Source organism: Equus asinus, chromosome 4 (genome assembly GCF_041296235.1).
Source record: "Equus asinus isolate D_3611 breed Donkey chromosome 4, EquAss-T2T_v2, whole genome shotgun sequence".
Lineage (NCBI taxonomy): Eukaryota > Metazoa > Chordata > Mammalia > Perissodactyla > Equidae > Equus > Equus asinus.
In genome coordinates this window covers 70,820,213-70,839,854 of record NC_091793.1, presented here as the reverse complement: position 1 = coordinate 70,839,854, position 19,642 = coordinate 70,820,213, and the positions used below count along the sequence as shown (strand labels likewise).

The 19,642-nt window shown below is 51.4% G+C and overlaps 1 protein-coding gene and 1 long non-coding RNA gene across 5 annotated transcripts in view; one reads left to right on the top strand and one right to left on the bottom strand.

The window, feature by feature from the left end:
- Positions 1-12,029, bottom strand: part of GLI2 (GLI family zinc finger 2) — a 252,502-nt gene extending 240,473 nt beyond the window's left edge. For all 4 annotated transcript variants that reach the window (XM_070507496.1, XM_070507498.1, XM_070507495.1 and 1 more), the window contains exon 1: positions 10,797-12,029. The gene's annotated coding sequence lies outside the window, so the exon portion shown is untranslated. The remainder of the gene's footprint in view (positions 1-10,796) is intronic.
- On the top strand, positions 8,705-18,225 carry LOC139045094 (uncharacterized). Its single transcript, XR_011502763.1, has 3 exons — positions 8,705-9,018; positions 13,165-16,734; positions 16,895-18,225. It is a non-coding gene; the product is annotated as an uncharacterized lncRNA (long non-coding RNA).
- The last annotated feature ends 1,417 nt before the right edge of the window (positions 18,226-19,642 follow it).

The following is a 19,642-nucleotide window of genomic DNA, read 5'->3' as shown; positions in this document are numbered from 1 at the left end:
TTTAAGATCTCTCGGGGAAAATAGTCGTTGTTGTTTTTCATCTTTTTACATCAGAAGAGAAGGCTCTGCTTGAGTCCCCAGGTGCTAAACTGAAGTCCGCACCTCGAACACAGAGCCTGGAGCCAAGCAAAGAGAACGATGTTCAAACCAAAATAAAAGGAAACAGAAGCAGACGAAAGAGGGTCTGGCAGGGCCTGGCCACTGAAGAAACCCGAAGTACCCACAGAATGGGCTGTGCTGGGCAGAGGAATCGGGCAGACCCAGGCCTGTCCCATGCGCTGCTCTGTGGGCCCGGCCAAGCAGGTGGCTGGGCAGCTTGCGGGGACATGGGGCTCCCTCAGGCAGCTAGCTCCATGAGCGGGCTAGCACATGCCCACGGCTGCGCCTTGGTCTCAGTCTTGCTTCTCACAGCCAAAAGCATCACAAGTAAGACCAGGACTCACACCACGGTGGGGCTGGGGGTAGGAGGGAGGATGTCCCTCAGGTCCCTCAAGCACTCCAAAGCTTCGAAGTGAGATTCCAGAGGAGCCATCAGCCTGATGCCCCCTCCAGCTTTCTGCCCGCCAGGGACCACCCATTCAAGGCAGGCCCCTTGAAGATGGGGGGGGGGGTGGCAATGAAGGACCACCGCACAAGAGCACGGGGCCTGAGCTGTTCTTGGTAAAACAGCTGGGCTGGGCACTGGGCACCAAGGGTCCTGGGACTGAGGGCTGGATCTGGAGAAGGATTCTGCACCTGGGTGTTGCACACCAGAAACTTGGAGATGGAAATGTCACCAGCCCGCATCCCACTTCCCATGGGGCTCCCGGGCCAGGGGAGCTGCTGGACGGTGTGCCCTCGATCTGCTTTATAAGTCCGCCCTCGGAAGTCTAGACCAAGCAGGGAAACTGAGCCAATGTGGACAGGAAAGCACGCCACACCTTCAGAAAAGCCCAGTCCCTCCACACGGCCACCATCCGAAGCAACTGCAGAGCGAGCGAGGACTGATCCACCAGACCCAAGTTGGAACGTACAGAGGATTTCTCTGCACACGCTCTCTTAAAGTCCTCGCTCACGTGCCCTTGAAATATGAACATAAAGCCAACAGCATCTGCAGTGCGGGGCAGTACAAATCACAGAGCCCCAAAAGCGGCCCCCACCATCAGAGCCCGAGGGATTCAAGAGCCCAAGTCTCCAAGGCCAGCAGACCTCAGTGACAAGAAAGGCCACTGTTCCTGGGACCCTGGCCTTGAGCGACAGCCATGCTGGGCTCCCACGAAGAGCCTCATCAATACCAAAACGCGTCTGTAAGGCAGCCGCCAGGTCTCCCTCTCTGAGCTCAGAGGCAAGGGCCATAGAGAGAAACCATGCAGTCCTGACGTTCCAGTGGCCCCACACACGTCAGACTCCTTCCAGGCTCTTTCCTGCCTTCTCATTCCAAAGCAGACTCTAGTCAGAGCGAGGAGACAGGATGTTCTCGAAATACGTTGACGCCAAGGCCAAGGTGCGGGGAGCAGGTGCCACGAGCTGGGGGGCAGGATACTGGGGGACAGGATGCTGCGGCACTGAGGAACCCATGGTGGCTGGTGACCTCCCCCTGTGCCCTCAGACAGGCTCCTTCCAGCTCTGACACCTGAGGCCACGACAGCGTGGGCGCAGCAGCCCACACCAGCTTGTCTCTCCGCACCCTCACTCCCGCCAGTCTATCTCCTTTCTGTCCTTCTTAGGGAACCATAAAGACACCACAAGGTAGGCCCTCCAGCCAAACCTCAGCATGGGGCCGAACTCCCAAAAGGCCTACTCAAACTGTGAAACACCAAACTGGACCCAAAAGAGTCCCACTTCCGGCCACTTGCGCCACAAAGCAATGAGACAGCCGTCACGATGCACACGCAGGTTCTTACACGGGAAAAGAAAGAAGCTACCCTAGGGACCCTCAGGCCAGAACCCACGGCATATAACCCAAGGGGCTAAGGGAATAAACTCACCAGTCTCTGCTTTCTCCTGGGGCCTGAAGGCTATCTTGCACAGCAAAACAGGCAAGCGTCAGAGCCACCTGACAGTCTCGGCCACTGTCCCACAGAAGAGCCCCTGCCCGTCCACTTCTCTATGACCTTCTGGAGCAGAAGCAGCTCAGTTCTCAGCTGGTTTGTCTGCCCCAACCTCCAGTCCAGCAAGAGCAGACTAGGCAGCTCAAAGTCTTAGAATCTGCCAGGCCAATCCTGGGCTGTCCATCCAGCCTTACAGATGCGAATGCCATCCCTTTGTTAATGCAAAAACCAGAAAGGAACTGCAGGGACATCAGGGCAAGAAAACACTAATCGACATCACCCCACCCTAAAAGTCCTAAAAAAAAATAAAACGCAGATCTCAGGCAAGACCCCACCCTGCAGTAGGCTCCCCCTGGGGCCTGAGAATCTGCATATTTAACACGCTTCTCCCCTGAATCCCATCTGGGAGGCCCAGGAACCCGACTTGGAGACACTCAAGGCCTTATTCTCAGATTTGCCTCTGTAACTCATTTCCAGTTCTGACTTCATTCTCTTATGCTTTTTCTCTTTTTTGATTAAGTGCATCTTAAGAGAAGAAAAAAATCTTCTAATTCATAAAGGGATCTGGCAGTTACAAGACTTACTGATACACGTGTATCAGTATAAATATACACATCCCACATTCACACTTAACAGGAAGAGTAACCTAAGATAGTCTATGGCGGATCGAAGTCACAGACTGCAGTGTGTCCTCTGTCTTCCACAGACGAGACATCTAAATTACATTCGACCCGACCATCCTGCCCCATCCTACCATCAGCATACCCGAAACCCCTGGCTAGGTAACTGCTGAGTCTGGTTTCTTCTTTCCCTACATAAACAAGGCAACGCATGCACACCCTCAGCCTGTGAGCACCAGGGACGTCCCCTCACCTTGATCTCCGCAGACAGCGAGGGCCGGCCCTAAATACGCTGTCACTGCCTGGACACACAATGTATCACCACAGCCCAGCCCAGCGCCGGCCGTGGAAATGTCTGAGTGATGTGCCTTCAACCTGTCATCAGAACACCATGACCTCAATTTTTGGAGGAGTCAAGTCAAAACTCTACCTTTATCTTCAGAGATCCACGACACATTTCTGTGTGAGCCCTCCCTTCAACTTGCCCGTAGCCTTCAGGAAAGTCTGAAAATGCCATCACAGGCTGAGTGCTTCCCCCGCCCCCACCAGTGTCCCCTAGTCTACCCCATCCACACTCACCCTGTGACCACACCCCAGAGGTGGCCCGAGCTCAACAGCTGGCTTAGGGAGAGTGAATGGCAGGGGACAGCAGAGGCATATTCCTTGAGAGGCGCCTCACCACACTCTCCCCAGAAGCAGAGGCAATGACAAGGCCCCACACCTTCTCCAGACTCCGGTCCTCCACCCTGCCTGCCGTCTCGCTCAGAGAGGGCACGAGGGCAGGTGTTCTGGCTTCAGGAGTTTGAAGCCGGAGGACCTGAGAGACCACATTTGCCAAGCCCCTCCTTCCACAGACAGGCAGAGCAGCTTGCACAGGGTCACCCAGCTCTTGAGTGACTGGTTTCGCTCTCCCGGAGGGTAACCCCAAAGGGTTCAAGCCAATTTCTCTTCATAGCGTACTCATTCATCACCCTTACTCTCTTCCTTGACTTTTTCCAGAGGAAAACAGCCTGAAAAGATGACACATATAAGAAAGTCTTCCTAGTAGTTATGAATGGGCAGAGGGCAATGGGGGTGGGGGTCCTCTGCCCAACTTTATACCATGCCACCTTCAGAGGCAGGGGTTAATGACTTGCTCTTAAGATGGTCTTAACTAGCGAACGACAAAGATGGGGGCAGGGGCATCAGAGCCCCTTCACCCTTCTCCACCAGGCTCAGCAATACTCATCCTTCAAAACCAGTTCACAGGGAAGCCTTCCTTAGTGCCCAAAGTGGAGCTCGTCCAGTCCCATAGGACATAGTACCTCGACGGTCACGTTGGAATTATTTAAGGGCACTGGTGTCCTCCCCCAGACGGAACTTGGCAAGACTTCTATCCCCTGCTTCTTCAGCCACTGCTTGGGTGAAGTGTAGATTCCCAAAGAAAGACGCAACAAATTAAGAGCTATTTTCTGGCCATCAAGGCCTGCCTACATTGTAAATACCTGCATACTAATCTCCCCATCTCAGGTTTAAAAAATATGGACTAGTTTTTTTTTTTAACTCCCAACATAATGAATGAGTTTAAATATTAGAAGTTGAAATTATTAAGTAAATCATTTCACCTGCAAAGCTTCTATTTGCATAGCATTAATTCATGATGGCAGCTAAAACAAATTCATCACATTCTGTATATTAGAAGTTGATTTATGCAGGAATTGAAAAAAATCATGAGCTCAAAATTATGTTGATATGATGTACGTGCTCAATGAAGAAAGATTTTTCTCTTTCCTTCTTTTCCTTTTTTTTGAAAAAAAATCATCTGAACTGAATTATGGTGAGAAGGAAAAGGATTTGAGGAGAGGAAAGAGGCAAAGGACCGGCATCTCAGAAAATGAATAATGCTACTGCCTCACGTGTGTGGCAGGCTCTCGGTGAGCGTGCGCGCACACACTCTCCAGTTATTAATGTCAAGTATGCCAGAGATACGCTGGAAAATCATTACCATTCATCGCCACTAACCGCCATTAAATTTCAATCAATTCAACTTAGCACAAGTGTACTCGAGCAGCCCTTACAGTTCCTTATAAATGTGGCTCAAAAGTCGGGCTGACTTATTGCATTGTCCACTACACAAAGAAGCATTGCTAAGCATCTGCTTAGAGCCCGGACGGATGCTCTTTTAACATCCTAAGCATTCAAAGATCTTTCTTTTCCTGAGCGCTAAGAAGTCTGGAATCCCGGGGCGGGGGCGGTAATTATTCTGAGCGACCACCATTTCTTTCCTAGCTTTGAGGTGGGGACAGGGCAAAAGGAGCCCTTCCTGGCTACAGTCAGTCTCGCAGATGCCTTACGGAAAGTTTCTGACGGCCACCACAAGTTTGGTAACGTGGCGCCTCTCTCTCCTGGTTCTAGTGAAAGGCTCTCAATTCACTCTGCAAACTGTAAACTCAACTCGAATCCTCTTGTCTGGGAAGAGGGCAGACAAGCTGATCGGAAGTGAGAGGGAGATTCAGCAGCAGCCCACTGGCGAGAGCACCTTCTGGAAAGGGCGCCTTTCCCAGGTGGGCGCAGGCTGCGCGCACCGGTCCCCGCGGGGAAGCCGGCCCGCGTGCTCCGGGTGTCACGCCCGGGGACAAAGGCGGCGACCCGGGCTGGTTTGTTTGGGTCTGGCCGGGGCTTTCTTCCCCACTCGCCACAAGCAGGGTCCAGCCTGCCGCCAGTCGCCCGAGGCGCCCGGTGCGCGGCAGGGACAATGTGGCCATTGTTCGGGCGCCGAAAACCAAGCGGGCGGGCAGGTGGGAGGAAGGCGGCGGCGCGGCCGGCTCGCGGGCACTCGGGGCACGGAATGTCCCCCGGACGCGCACGGTCGCCAGGGCCTGAGCACGCCGCCTCCAGGAGGCCTCCCGGGCCAGTCCTCCGCGGAGTAGAACATGGAGGAGAGAGAGCGAGGAGCGAGAGAGGACGGGGAGAGAAAGGAAAGACAAGACGGGGGCGGGGGTGGGGGGGAGACAGAGAGAGGAGAGGGAAGGGAGGGAGAAGAAAGGGGGAAAAAGAGAAAGACAGAAAAGAGACAAAGAGGAGAGAGAGGAAAGAAGAGTCAGGGGAGACAGACAGACAGACCTGTACAACAGAACTGTACCACAGGCTGCCTCGGACGCCCCTGGAAAGAGCAAGAGTTCATCCTATTTCACAGAGGGAAGCAGCTCCAAACCCAGCCGAGTCAGCAAAGCGTAATCACACCAGGGGCTTTGCTTAATTACGGGTTTGAGACTTGGGCTGGAGGAAGGGAGACACTTAACTGTGTCCCCAGGAAGGCCTAGGCACTCAGATGGTTTGTAAGGTGGGGGATTACAAATATCCCCAAGCCCACGGAGCCAGGATCCCAGAGGACGAGGCTGGGGTCTGCAGCGTGGTCCACTCAGGCCGACCAGAACAGCCATCGTGCAGGGGCTTTTAACGTTTAACTGGGACAGGAGTCCCAGCCAGGCCCGTGCCATGCCGTGAGCAGCGAGGCCACAGGCCTGGGGAGGCCCCGCCTCGGCCCTGCAGCGGGGCTCCCCGCCCTCCCCCCTGCTCGCCTCCTTCCCGCGCCCACTCGCAGGAGGCCAGGGGCCCTCGGCCCAAGGGGGAAAATCACTCCCGTACTAATGAATAAAAAGTCCCCTTTATTTCACTGCTGTTTTTGGTTCATTAAATTTTCCACAGATTTGCAGAGAAGAAAACATAATCAATAAACCTTGACAAAAGTGAACGTGTGAAAAAGGCCAGAGAATGGAAAAGCGAGATAAAAGTGATATCCGACCACAGATTTCGGCGGCAGATGACGAGCCCGGCGCTTCTGGAGAATCTCAATGGACCATCGCACTCTGCGGCTTCCCTTCCCTCTGCTGCAACTCTTCATGCCAGACAATAGCAAATGCACTAAAACTTTTTCTTATGCTAATGCATGAAACCGGGCACTCACAGTTAAAACACTTCCCAGCAACCTGGTTTTTTTTTTAAACAACACGCATGCACACACACAAAACCACATTAACTTTTTCAATTTAAACCAAAATCTGAAAAACGGTTTAGTGTGTACTCTGGTCACATCTTAAATGAGTTATTTTCCCCATCTGTATGGTTTTTAAGAAACTAGAATCAGATCACAAACTGGATTATTGAGGATGCTTTTGCTGATGAAGGAACTGGGGAAAATAAGATAAGGGAACATGCAGAAAGTCTGCTGTTCTCGTCAGTGCATTTTCCCAGGGTTTTATACGTAGTTCTGTAGGTTAAGGATGTTTTTGTCACCCTCAAAATCTAACAATAATGATCAATGATTTGTATTTTATAAATCCTTTATATTCCACAGCAAACACTCAAATTAATTTCAGAGAAAATGAGTAACATTGAATCTAGTGTCATGCTTATTTGAAAACCATGAAGCTATTGCTCTTTACCAAAGGACACCACCAAACGCCAACCATGACCCCTGCCCAGACCATCTTTTAAGGCAGCCTGAGAGAGTTTCAGAGCAGGTTTCCTCCGGGATCTTTAAAAGCACTGAAATCTGCTGCATGTTCTGGTTGCTGGTACAGTCACCTATTCTGCCTCTCTGAATTTTCTGGAATCTGAGAAAAGCTTCTCTCTTTTGCATTCTTCACGTGCCTTATTTGTCCATGCCTGTGCCACTCACTGAAAAGAAAGGGGGAGCTGCTTCCCGGGGTTCCTTTTCAAAGGGCCCTGGCCCGGGGAACAGTGCAGCTGTCCACAGCGAGGTCCACCTGGCCTGGCCATCCCTGGTGCACCAGGAAACAGACCCTGGCACAGGTAGAACCCTCCCCACCCCCCAAGAAGTAAGGCTGGTTTGCTCCACCTCCCTGGAGCCAGAGCCAGCATCATGAGCATCGTCACTGAGATGAAAGGAAGCCTGCTGAATTTCCCCAGGAAGAGACACGCGGCCCCAGCGCTAGAGTACACAAGGATGCAGGATTTGAGTTTTGAGCTTAAACAAGCCAGCTGGGTGTGTAGGGGTCACACGGGCTTTCAAAGTGCACATGACAACCTCCTGCTCTCATTTAAGGGGAAACACTGGCATCGGTGGGGTGAAGTCCCCCCCCCAGCCCCACGGTGGCCAAGGGAGGCCCCGATGGAAGAAGGGTGTTTATTAGGCAAATACCCAATTTTGTCTGCCTGCCTGCTGAATCCCCTGCTTTGCTAATCCAGCCCCAGGGGCTGCACTGTGTACAGGGCACTTGTGGGAGTACAAAAAGCATGAAGTATTTGTGTATTTTTCAGTCAGCAGTGCAAACAAGCCAGCTACAGTACACAGCCCCCAAGACCCCCGCAGCCAGGCAATGAGCCGCTGCTGCCCTGTGGCCCCCTCTTCCGACCAGGCAACTCAAAGGATTTCCTCTGTTCAATGCTCTCCCCACAAGTGGGCTGGAGCATCCCTGAGAAAGTGGAGTGGCACTCCACTCTATGGCCGCCTGCCGGGCCTCGCGGGCCAAGTCAAGAGTCCACTCTAAGGCCACGGCCAGGGTCAGAGTGAGCTGGGGAGCAGCCGGGCAGGCTCTGCTCAAGGAGTCTGAACCCCGTGCAAACTCCCCTCAAAACAACTCCCACGGAGGATAAAAACATCTCGGACAGTCCCACCTTGCTCCTGGCTTGGGAGTGTTTTTCTCCCTCTCACCCTCACCCACTGACCCCAAAACCAGAGTGCTCTGAGCACAGCCTCTCACTCAGATGCCAGACCCAGGGACAGCTGGTTCACCTGAGGGCCATTTCCTGGGCAAGGGGGCTCCTCACCTGGATGGGGATCTTCCTGCGTTAGTTTAAATCTCCCTCAAATGACTAAATAACCTCACGAAATTAGCATATTTCTGAAAGCAGAGGGGAAATACAAAACCATCCTAAATATTACAAAATATAACTAACTTTGAAACTCTCAGACAAGTGACAACTTTCCCCATGTCTGGGTGTAAGGGGAACTTAAATCTGGGAGAGCACATCCCCGCAATTTCCTGTAGCCCACGGCGGTGGGAGGAGGAAGCAGCAAGTCTAGAAAACGAAAGCAAGAAAGATGCAGGAAGAAAGAGGAGCAAGAAGAGAGGTCAGGGGCCCAGGAAGGGAGGGAGGCCCTGGAGGGGATGCATCTGCATGGTGTAGATTCTGCTGTCTAGAATTACTCCCAGGGCTGACCAGAAGCTGGGACAAGCCCAGAGAGCATCAAAAGTCAAAGCAGCCACGCAGAGCCAGGGTGCCCTGCCCTCCCCTGGGGAGACCAGCCCAGGTAGGCACACAATGCCTTTCCTCCCGACTGAGCACTGAGCACTGCAAAGCCGCTCTCAGGCCCAGGGAGGCCTGCCCCCACACGGGAAGACGGAAGGAAACTCCCAGCCTAGGTAAGGAAGTGGGCGGGGAGGGGGCTCCTAGGTGAGGTGGCTAGAACAAACAGATCTCATCTGGGGGACTGGTGACAAGCACGCCTATTCCGCCGCTTTCCGCCGCTGTATATTTTGGATTTCACAGTTTATTTACTTTACTTTTTGGCACCGAGCCCCCTGAGCATGCCAATACAATATTTGTTTAAACACTATTTTATGCCGCTTGCGAGGGAAACGTTTACTTTCAAATTCTCCAACATCCCCCAGAGCCTCGTCTGCAAACAGCGTATGAGCGTTTTACAACTGCTCCCTTTATCTGAAGCTGTCGGGATTAAACCTCCACACGCCGGCGGGGGCGGTAAGCGGGGGCCCGGGACTCGTCCACGGCCACCGGGCTGCAAAGCCCGCGCCAGAGGCCGTGCACCGAGCGGGATGCCCGGGCGGGGTGGGGGCAGAGGAGTGCAGAAAAGACCCCCAGGGCCCGGCACCAGACTTGAAGAAAAGGTCTACTTTCCCAGCCGGGATCAACTCTGAGAGCCACAAAAATTATACAAAAGAGAGAGGAATAGAGGGAGGCCCCCTGGGGGGACGGGGAGGGAGGACCCAAGGCCTTCCAGAGCCTCCGCGGCCGGTCACCCGGGGTGAAGCGCGAGGTCTCCAGTCCCAGCTCCTCCCGCTGTAAAAGTCGGGTTTCCTAGGAAATGACAGCAATTACTGCCAGGCTGAAAAGGCGCAGAGTTGGGTGGACTTCCAGCTCCCCGACGCGGCGGGCGCGCTCACACTCACACACACAAGCACACGCTCCCTTCCTCCTCCCCTCCCTGCAATCCCCCCCGTCCCCGCCCAGGGAAAACGCTCCCCTCTCTAAACCCTTAATAGGATTGGCGCCCAACTCTCTCCGCGCCTCTCCCCATCCATCACACACAGATCAAGTTGCAGTAGTGGATTTTTCAAATTCCTCAGCAAATATACTTGTTGAGAGATTGCCGGGCGGGGGAGGCGGGGGCGACGACTATGAGTGGGAGGTGGGGATGAAAGTGAGGGGTGGGGGGACAGGAGGACGGGGCGAGGGATTACGCGACGATCCCTTCGGGAAGTCAAGCGGATCTCGGGGCGGAGGGCAGGAGAGGAGAAGGAGGAGGAAAGAAGCAAGAAGGGAGCCGGGAGAGGAGAGCCTGACCGAGGGGGAGGGGGCGACAAGGCCGGACAAGGGGAAGGAAGAAGGGAAGAAGAAAGAAAGGCAGGGATCCGGGACGGATAGCGCGGAGAAGTGCAGTTAGAAGTTCGCAAGTGGCTGGCTGCAGCCTCTCCACACACAGCACACTCCCCTAAGACACACTCCCATCGCCCACCTCCGGGAGCTTCGCTGCATCTTAGCCTCTGGTGCCACCGCCCCCCCGCCCCCCGGGCCACCTCACCTCACCTCACCTCCCGCAAAAACAACCCTGGGATCGGGCGCCGTGGAGATGGGGCGGGGGCCGGCCCGGCTGTGCAGCCCGAGAAGAGAGACTCTATTCCCCAGGTAGGAAGGAGGATGCAAAATCGCCCCCTAACCAAGAATTCCTAGCCCCAGAACCCCTTTTACGTCCCCGCCCGGCTTGGCCAGAGCATAAAACGGGGCCGCCCCACTAGACCCCGGGCCCCCTAAGCCCGGTGCCCTGATCTCCGCGCAGTGGCGCGAGTACTCGGCCGAAAGACCATCCGAGACGGCGCAGCATCCCACTCGGCCTGGGCTCCCCAGGGTAGAGAGCACTTCGCAACGAAAAGCAAGCAAAAGAAGGCCAATGCAACTTTACCGAGGGAGACAAAAGTTTGCCTCTAGCACGCAGGTGGCCTCTCGGGCGCCGGGCGGTGGCTGCGGCCCCCCATCCCAACTTGGCTGGCGCGGCGACCCGCCGCGGGCTGCCGTGTGCCGGGGCTCAGTCGGGCCGGGGCGGGGCAGGCCAAGCAGGGGAGGAGACCCAGAGGCGGGCGGGGGCCTGGCAGCCCCTACCGCGAGCGAGCGGGCAGCTCGCCTAGGCTCCGGGGCGCCGCGCAACCCGCGCTCCTTCCTCCGGCTCCACCGGCTCCTCCTCGCCTTCCTCCGCGTCCGCCGCCGCCGCCTCCCGCTCCTCCTCGAAGTCTCATTGATAGGAGTTTGAAAAAAAGTCCGCGGAGCCGTGCTGCCTCGGCTGGCGAGCTCCGGCACTCCTGCAATCCATCAGCGCCGCCCGGACGGCGCAGCGCCCCCGCGCGCTCGACCGCCGCACACCCGAGCGCCGCACCCCAGCCCGCGCCGCGCGCACCCGCCTTGGGGGACTTGGGGGGACCCGGAGGAGAAGGGGGCGGCCGAGGACTCTGCTCCCCTGCACCGAGGAAAGAAAGCACACGAGGAAAGTTCGAGCAGAGAACGAAAGAACGCGCCAATCTCCGACACTTTTTTTTAAGGCGCCAGGGTGGGTGGGGGGTCGCTAACTCAAGTCAGATGAGCTACGGAGCTAAGGCGCAGGGACTGATCTGTTTTCAATCTCTGAAATCACCCTCCCTCCCGACCTCCCTCTTCCCCTCCGCCGGGAGATGCCCGGGTCGCCGTTCCCAGTGCGCCCGCTTCTCCGGGCGCCGGGGCGGAAGCCGGAGACTGGAGGGAACGGAGGGAAGGGAGGGGGGGCCCTGGCTCTGCGCTGCCCCTCTCTCAGCAAGCAGCGCGCGCAGGTGCCGGGGGTCCTGCCCTCGCCCCCCGCCCCCCCGCGGCTCGCGCGAGTCGCTATCCGAGCGCCTGTTGGCGAGAAGCGAAGCGGCCTTCTAGGTTTGGTGCATGTGTGTTTTGTAGGGAGGGTTTTTGTTTTGTTTTGTTTTGTTTAGAGACTCCACTCGCGCTGCCGCAGCCAGATGGAAATAATCAGAACCCAACAACAGAGGAAGAAGGAAGAAAAAAACCTCACTGAATTTTCGGGCCAAAATGTGTATGGGGGTGTGTGAAAGAACTTGCTTAAGCAAACTAGGTGATGAGCCCCAGGCGCTCAAGCCGCGCCACAGCCCAGGACTGAGCTGCCCGTCTTGGAGAAGCATGGGGACAGTTGGTTAAGGGGTCCCCCTAGCCCTCGGGGGCCACCAGCCTCTGTAGGGCTGAGGAGCGTCTCCCAAAGGATGCTTCATGGGAGACTGCTCTCTTTCTCTTCCTAACGTTTGTGGAGGACTTACAGTGTGCTAGGTGACACAGTGTATTTCCTTTATATTTTTTAACCGGCAGAACTTTGCGAGGTAGGCTGTCTTCCCCGCCATTTTACAGATGAGAAGGTTGAGGCTGAAACAAGTGAAGTAACTTGTCCGAGGTCCGAGCACTGAACCGCCACCCTCCACGAGTTTCAGCGAGCTGGGCCATTCGTTCAACTAAATTCGCCCCATGAGGGTGGCGGGGCCTCTCTCCCTTCAGTGCCTCTTCCTACAGTTGCGTCTTGTCCTCTTGTCAGGAGTGCAGAGGAGCCATAGGCCCAGAGAGCCGGTTCTCCCCTCCTCGTGGGGGTGTGACCTCTCAGGCCCGCTTTCCTGTCGGAATCCCTTTCGCCCCTAGCTCTCTCCTTAGATTGCCTCCAACTTCATTTTTCACCTTTTAATGGAAGAGGAGGCATTGTGATCCCCGTTCCCTATTACCTACCTTCCTTCCCTTCTTACATTCCTTTATATGAGAGAAGCTACATTCTTCCTGACCTAGAGAAAAAAATATGCAGGACAATATTAGAACAATTCGATGCTAATTTTGTTTTTCCCATCTTCTAGATGGGGAAAAGAACCTGCAGGGTTTTTAAAAAGCAAAACTTGCAGAAGTCAATGTATTTATTAAAGGGAAGAGAAGTTTGAAAGGGGCTTTTTCTTTACATGTGATCAGATTCACCATTCCTCCATGCAATTTGTTTAAATTCCTGCTGAGCTTTCAGAACACAGACTCTAAGGAGACAGAAAAAGTAAACTCTCCCTCCCGTCTTTGGCCATATTTTAATGACCCTATTCATATCTGCCCCATGAAATGTGGGGAATCATTTTATGTTACTGGAATATTAGCAGCATCGGCTGATTACTTCATTACAAGCTCGTCTCTGTTGGTTTCCTTGTGTTGTTAAGTTTGTGAAGAAGTTTAAACAAATCAACATTTTGGGATATTTCCTTTTTCTCTGTTTTTCTTCTTAGACCAGCTCAACTCCTGCTGGAATCCAGGCACTCCCATAACCTTTCTTGGCTTATTTTGGCAAGAACGCGGCTGTTGAGATGAAGATGGAATGTTTTCGGTTTGAGGAGAGGCTGAAGACACCGTGCCTTAATCTCTAGATGGTCAGAAGTTTGGGAGCTGAGAAAAGCAACAGGAGGTTTGAGGCGGAGGCGAACGGGTATAGCAAAGAAAGCCTTCACCTGAGTGTTGGGCACCGGGTCCTGGTCCCAGCTCTAGTACTAAATGGAGGATAACCTTGGGCAAGTCCCAGTTCATTCAGTCCGCAACTTTCCGAGTGCCAGGCTCTGAGCTGACTGATGAGACGTCACGGTGAGCAGGACTGACTGACAATATCCTTCCCCTTCGGGAGTTTGAGGCTTCAGGAATAACCACAAACAAATGCATCATCACTTACTGGGTGAAGAAATACAAAGTGCCTCAGAGCTTATGACCGGTGACCTGAGCTGCCATGGGAGGCGGGTGGGAGGCCCGGAGAAGGCTCCTCTGAGGAAGTAAGGTTGCACCGATGTGGGGAAGGAATGAGGCACAACAGGAGCAAAAATAAACAAGCGGAACTGCACCAACCTCAAACGCTCTGCACAGAAAGGAGGCAATCAACAGAGTGACAGGCATCCTGTGGAATGGGAGACACTGTTTGCAAACCACGTACTGACAGAGCTTGATTTCCAAAATACATAAGGAACTCTTAAAACTCAATGGCAAAAAGACAAATGACCCGATTAAAAAATGGGCAAAAGACTTGAATAGACATTTCTCCAAAGAAGACATACAAATGGCCAACAGCTACATGAAGAAATACTCGACATCTTAATCAACAGGGAAAGGCAAACAAAACCACAATGAGATGTTACCTCACATCTGTTAGAATGTCCACTCTCAAAAAGACAAAAGATGGCAAATGTCGGTGAGGTTGTGGAGAAACTGGAACCCTCAAACCCAACACTGTTGATGGGAATGTAAAATGGTTTTGCAATTATGGAAAACAGTATGGAGGCTTCTCAAAAAATTAAAAATGGAATAAGATCCAGCCATCCCACTTCTGAGTATGTCTCCAAAAAAAGTTGGAATCGGGATCTCAAAGAGGTATCTGCACTCCCATGTTCATGGCAACATTCTTCACAATAACCAAGATATGGAAACAACCCAAATATACATTGTCAGATGAATAGATCAAGATAATGTGGCATATACCTACAATGCAATATTATTCAGACTTTAAAAAGAAGGAAGTCCAACCATTCGTGATCACATAGATTGACCTGGAAGAAATGTTAAGTGAAATGGCAGTCACAGAAGGACAAACGCTATGTGACTTCTCTTATATGAGGCATCTCAAGTAGTCAAAGCTACAAAAGTAGACAGTAGAATGGTGGTGCGCAGGGGTTGAGGGAAGAGGAGATGGGGCGTTGTTGTTCAATGGGTATAAAATTACAGTTATGCAAGGGGACTAAGTTCCAGAGATCTGCCGTACAACGTAGTACCTATAGTTGGCAGTAAGATGTTATGTACTTAAAAATTCAAGAGGGTAGATCTCATGTTAAACGTTCCTACCACAAAAAAAGGGGGGGGGGTGGGCATGCTAGGAAACTTTTGGAGGTGATGGGTATGTATAGTGCCTGGATTGTGGTGATGGTAACACGAGTATATACCTATGTCCAGACTCACCAAATTGTACACATTAATTACGTGCGATTTTTTGTATATCAATTATACCGCAATAAAGCCAGGGGACAGGGAGGAGGAATGAGGGAGAATTAACTAGGAGAGAGAAGAGGATGAGGCGTGTTCCAGTTCTTCCTTCCCTCTTCCTGTGAAAGGAGCCTGAATGATGAGAAACTCTAGGCTCATAGAGAAATAGCTTGCCCATCACTGCACAGCATTCCAGTTGCTAGGGTTTTATAATAAATCGCCCCCAAACTCAGTGGAATAAAACAACCATTTGTTGTGTGCATGGATTCTGCAGGTCAGGATTTTGGAGAGAGCATAATGGGGACAGCTTGTCTCTGCTCCACAGTGTCAGGGCCGCAGCTAGACGACTTCAGTGCTGCCGCCGGGATCATCTGAACACACACTCACTCGCATGCCTGGTGGTCAGTGCTGGCTGTTGAGTGAGGGGGGGCCTCAGTTCCTTTCTGTCTGGACCTCTCCATGTGGTCTCTCTACTTAGGTTAATTTGGGCTTCCTCATAGCATGGTGGTCACTGGGTGCCAAAGGTGAGGTTAACAGGAGATAGGCAGGTGGAAGCCCTATCACCTTTTAGGGAACCTTGGAAATCACAGAGCATCGCTCAGCCACATTGTCTTCATTGAGACATAAAGTTCTGCCTAGATTCAAGGCGACGGAAAATAGACTCTACTTCTTGATGGGGAACAGCAAGATTCTGAAGGGCATATGGGACAGAAATGGTGCTGTAGCTGTTTTTGGAAACATGGTCTGCCACACAAAGCTAACTGGAGACACAGGGAAGGCTAGCAGGTAGCCCACCAGGTGTGTTGCTTCATGGCTGGGCTAGAAAGCCCAGAAGCGAGCGCTTAGGAGCACTAGAAAGAAGTGAGACCCAGTCCCCACCCTCAGGGAGTCCACACTCCCATCAGGGGATACACAAACTTGGCCACAGTGGAAGGACACAAATGACGTACTAAGTGAGGAAGGCGCTGTGGCTGAGAAGAGCTGAGTTGTAGACTAAACGGCCAGCCGGTGGCCAGGCAGGAGAGGGCGTGAGGGCTCAAACAGCAAGGGCCAGTCCCCAAAGTGGATTGACCACGTGTTCTTCTTTGGGGGCTCCCACTTTCAGTCTCCCCAACCCTGCATCCCAGTGCACCACCCACAGGCTCTGGGATCAGCAACGCTGTACCGTCTGGAGTCACTCCTACAATTGAAGGCTGTGTCCATTATTATGGTGCAGATACACACAGGAGGGCCGACACAGAACCTATCTAGGTAATACCCTCTCGGCTGCGAGTAAATGGATCAGATCCTTTCCAGAGAACAAGCTTATACAGGAGGAGTACAAAACATAAGGAGGGAACCTAAAGGGCACTGCTGGGGAACAAGTACACAAAAGGAGGATACCAGGCAGGCCAAAGATCAAGGAGCACTTCTAATTTGCAGCCCAAATCTTCAACGCCGTCCCAACAACATTGTGGAGGAATGCAACGTAGAAACGCATGCAGGGGTTTGTGCAGTTGGGAGATGTTAGGAAAGCCCCCACCCCACCCCCATACAGAAGCAACCGGTGAAGATGCTTTTCCCCTCAGGGCTGCCCCAGAGGACATGGCTGGGAGAGATTCAAGTGCAGAAGGACCAAAGCTTTGGCTGATGGATTCATTCATGCATACATACGTGAATACATTCGTTCATTCATCCCTCTTGAGCTTCTACCATGTCCCCTGCACTTTAGAGATAAAAAGATGAAAGAGGTGCAGTCCTTGCCTTACTTCACCTGCTGGTCCCTGGCTGAGCGGTGCTTCCACAGGCCCCTGAGTCAGCTCACAGTGGCAAGGCCCGTGAAGGAGGTTGCCCTGTGCAAGGTAGGTTGGAAAAGTAAGGAGCTGGGGAGGGGACTGTGGAACATTGATGCAGCCATCCTGGGGAGGGCAGAGGAGGACAGGGCAGGGGGGGGAAGAGGCAGGAAAATCAGCGGGGCTTAGAGATCCAGTGGATGATCTTCAGCCATTTTTCCCCCCTCAGGGCCAGCCCTCTCAAGAACTTTCCTCAAGATACCTTGTGGGTTTCTTAACCAAACTGAAAAAGACAGCATCAACTCACAGCCTCTGGTGATTCTGAGAAATGTCAGTAGTCTTCACCAATCACATAACAATGAAAGACGTTACTTCAAGACAATTTAAAAAGAAATCGTTGCTCCCACATCTATGGACAGCTGATCTTCTACAGAGGAAGCCTGGAACATACAAGGGAGAAAGCAAAGTCTCTTCAATAAGTGGTGTTGGGAAAACTGGACAGCCACATGCAAAAGGATGAAAGTAGACCATTATGTTACACCATACAAAAAAATTAACTCAAAAGGGATTAAAGCCTTGGAAGTCTGACCTGAAACCATAAAACTCCTAGAAGAAAACATAGGTAGTACTCTCTTTGACATCAATCTTAGCAGTTTCTTTTTGAATATCATGTCTCCTCAAGCAAGGGAAACAAAAGAAAAGATAAACCAATGGGACCACATCAAACTAAAAAGCTTCTGCAAAGCAAAGGACACCATCAACAAAACGAAAAGACAACCCACCAATTGGGAGAAGGTATTTACAAATCATATAGCCTATAAGGGGTTAATATCCAAAATATATAAAGATCTCATACAACTCAACAATGAAAAACAATCCAATTAAAAAATGGGTAGAGGATCTAAACAGACATTTTTTCAGAGAAGATATACAGATGGCCAACAGGCACATGAAAAGATGTTCAACATCACTACTTACCAGGGAAATGCAAATCAAAACTACAATGAGCTATCACCTTACACCCGTCAGAATGGCCATTATTAAAAAGATAAGAAACATCAAGTGTTGGAGAGGATGAGGAGAAAAGGGAACCCTCATACACTCCTAGTAGAATGCAAACTGTTGCAGCCACTATGGAAAACAGTATGGAGATTCCTCAAAAAATTAAAAATAGAAATACCATATGATCTTGCTATTCTACTTCTGGGTGTTTATCCAAAGAACATGAAAACACTAATTCTAAAAGATATGTGCACCCCTATGTTCATTGCAGCATTATTCACAACAGCCAAGACTTGGAAACAACCCAAGTGCCCATCAGTGGATGAATGGATAAAGAAGATGTGGTATATATATGTAATGGAATACCACTCAGCCATAAAAAAGCGAAATCTTGCCATTTTCTGCAACATGGCTGGAACTGGAGTGTATTATGCTAAGCAAAATAAGTCAAATGGAGAAAGCCAAATACTGTCTGACTTCTCTTATATGTAGAAGATAAAAACAACAAGAACAACAAACAAACACATAGACACAGAGAGTAGATTGGTGGTTACCAGAAAGGAGGGAAGAGGGGGAGGGGAGAGGGGAAGGGAGGAGGATGAAAAGGAGTAAAAGGGCACATTTGTACAGTGATGGATGGCAACTAGATTTTTGGTGGTGAACACAACGTAGTCTACACAGAAGCTGAAATATAATGTTGCACACCAAAATTTATGTAATGTTATAAACCAACGTTACCTCAATAGAAAAAAATTAAATAAAAACAAGAAATTATTAAAGACACCTGATTAAAATGTAAGGAACTTATTATAAGATATTGGACTGACTTACACATTGCTCTTAAGGATAGCCACTTCCTGGGGTGGGCCCTGTGGCCGAGTGGTTAAGTTCACGTGCTCTGCTTCGACAGCCCAGGGTTTCACTGGTTCAGATCCTGGGCGTGGACATGGCACTGCTCATCAGGCCATGCTGAGGTGGCATCCCACATAGCAGATCCACAAGGACCTACGACTAGAATATACAACTGTGTACTGGGGGGCTTTGGGGAGAAGAAGGAAAAAGAGAGAGAGGAAGATTGGCAACCGATGTTAGCTCAGGGCCAGTCTTTAAAAAAAAAACACAAGGATAGCCACTTCCTGCTGGTAGTGTATCAAATTTAACTTAGTCAATTCTCTTAGGAGTTCCTGAGAAGGAAGGAGAGGTGGTGTGGGAGATGACCAGTTTCCAAGATATCGAGTTCCTTGGGTTCCATGCACTCTGTTCATTGTCTCCAGCAGAAGGAAGAGAATGTGGAAGTCACTTGGGGACTGCATTAAAAGAACATTTAAACTCAAATCTCCCCAAATGTATATAGATCATTTATCTCCTTCGACACCTCCTTCGTTAGCCATTATTTTATTAATGTTTCAACGTGTCTTTTTAAATGTTGGGTGTTAGAGATTTGTTTGTGCCTGGGTTAGTTGGCGAGCCTCATTTTGCCAGAAATCAGCTGTGGAAAGGCAGGTTCCCATTGCCTTTGAATAATTTGAAGAAGGGGAGAGATGGCTGGAGAGCCGCCCCCATCAGTAAAGTGGAAGCAGGAGACTGGTTCTCGGAGGCCAGAGTTGGTGAGTAGCTGAGGCTAGCCCACGTGGGTGTGTTGGATAGAAGTCTTCTCTCCCAAAATTAACATACGAATCAAAAGTTTTCATATAGATAGGCAAAACCAGTCAGAAGATAAAATGGAAGATAAGAATGGTTATGATGGCAAAGAAGAAAGTATCAACTATCTAGGCTTAAATGTAAAAAGAAATGTCGAAAACTTGTGTGAGAAAAACCATAAAACACTACCAACGCCCATGGAGGTACACTCGAACGAATGAAACCGTGTGTTCTGGGTGAGGAAGGGTCAGCATCATGAAGGAGTTAGTTCTCCACAGGTCAAAGTCTTAAGTTATTGCAATCCAGAGAAAAATATTATCTTTTCTTGGTGGTG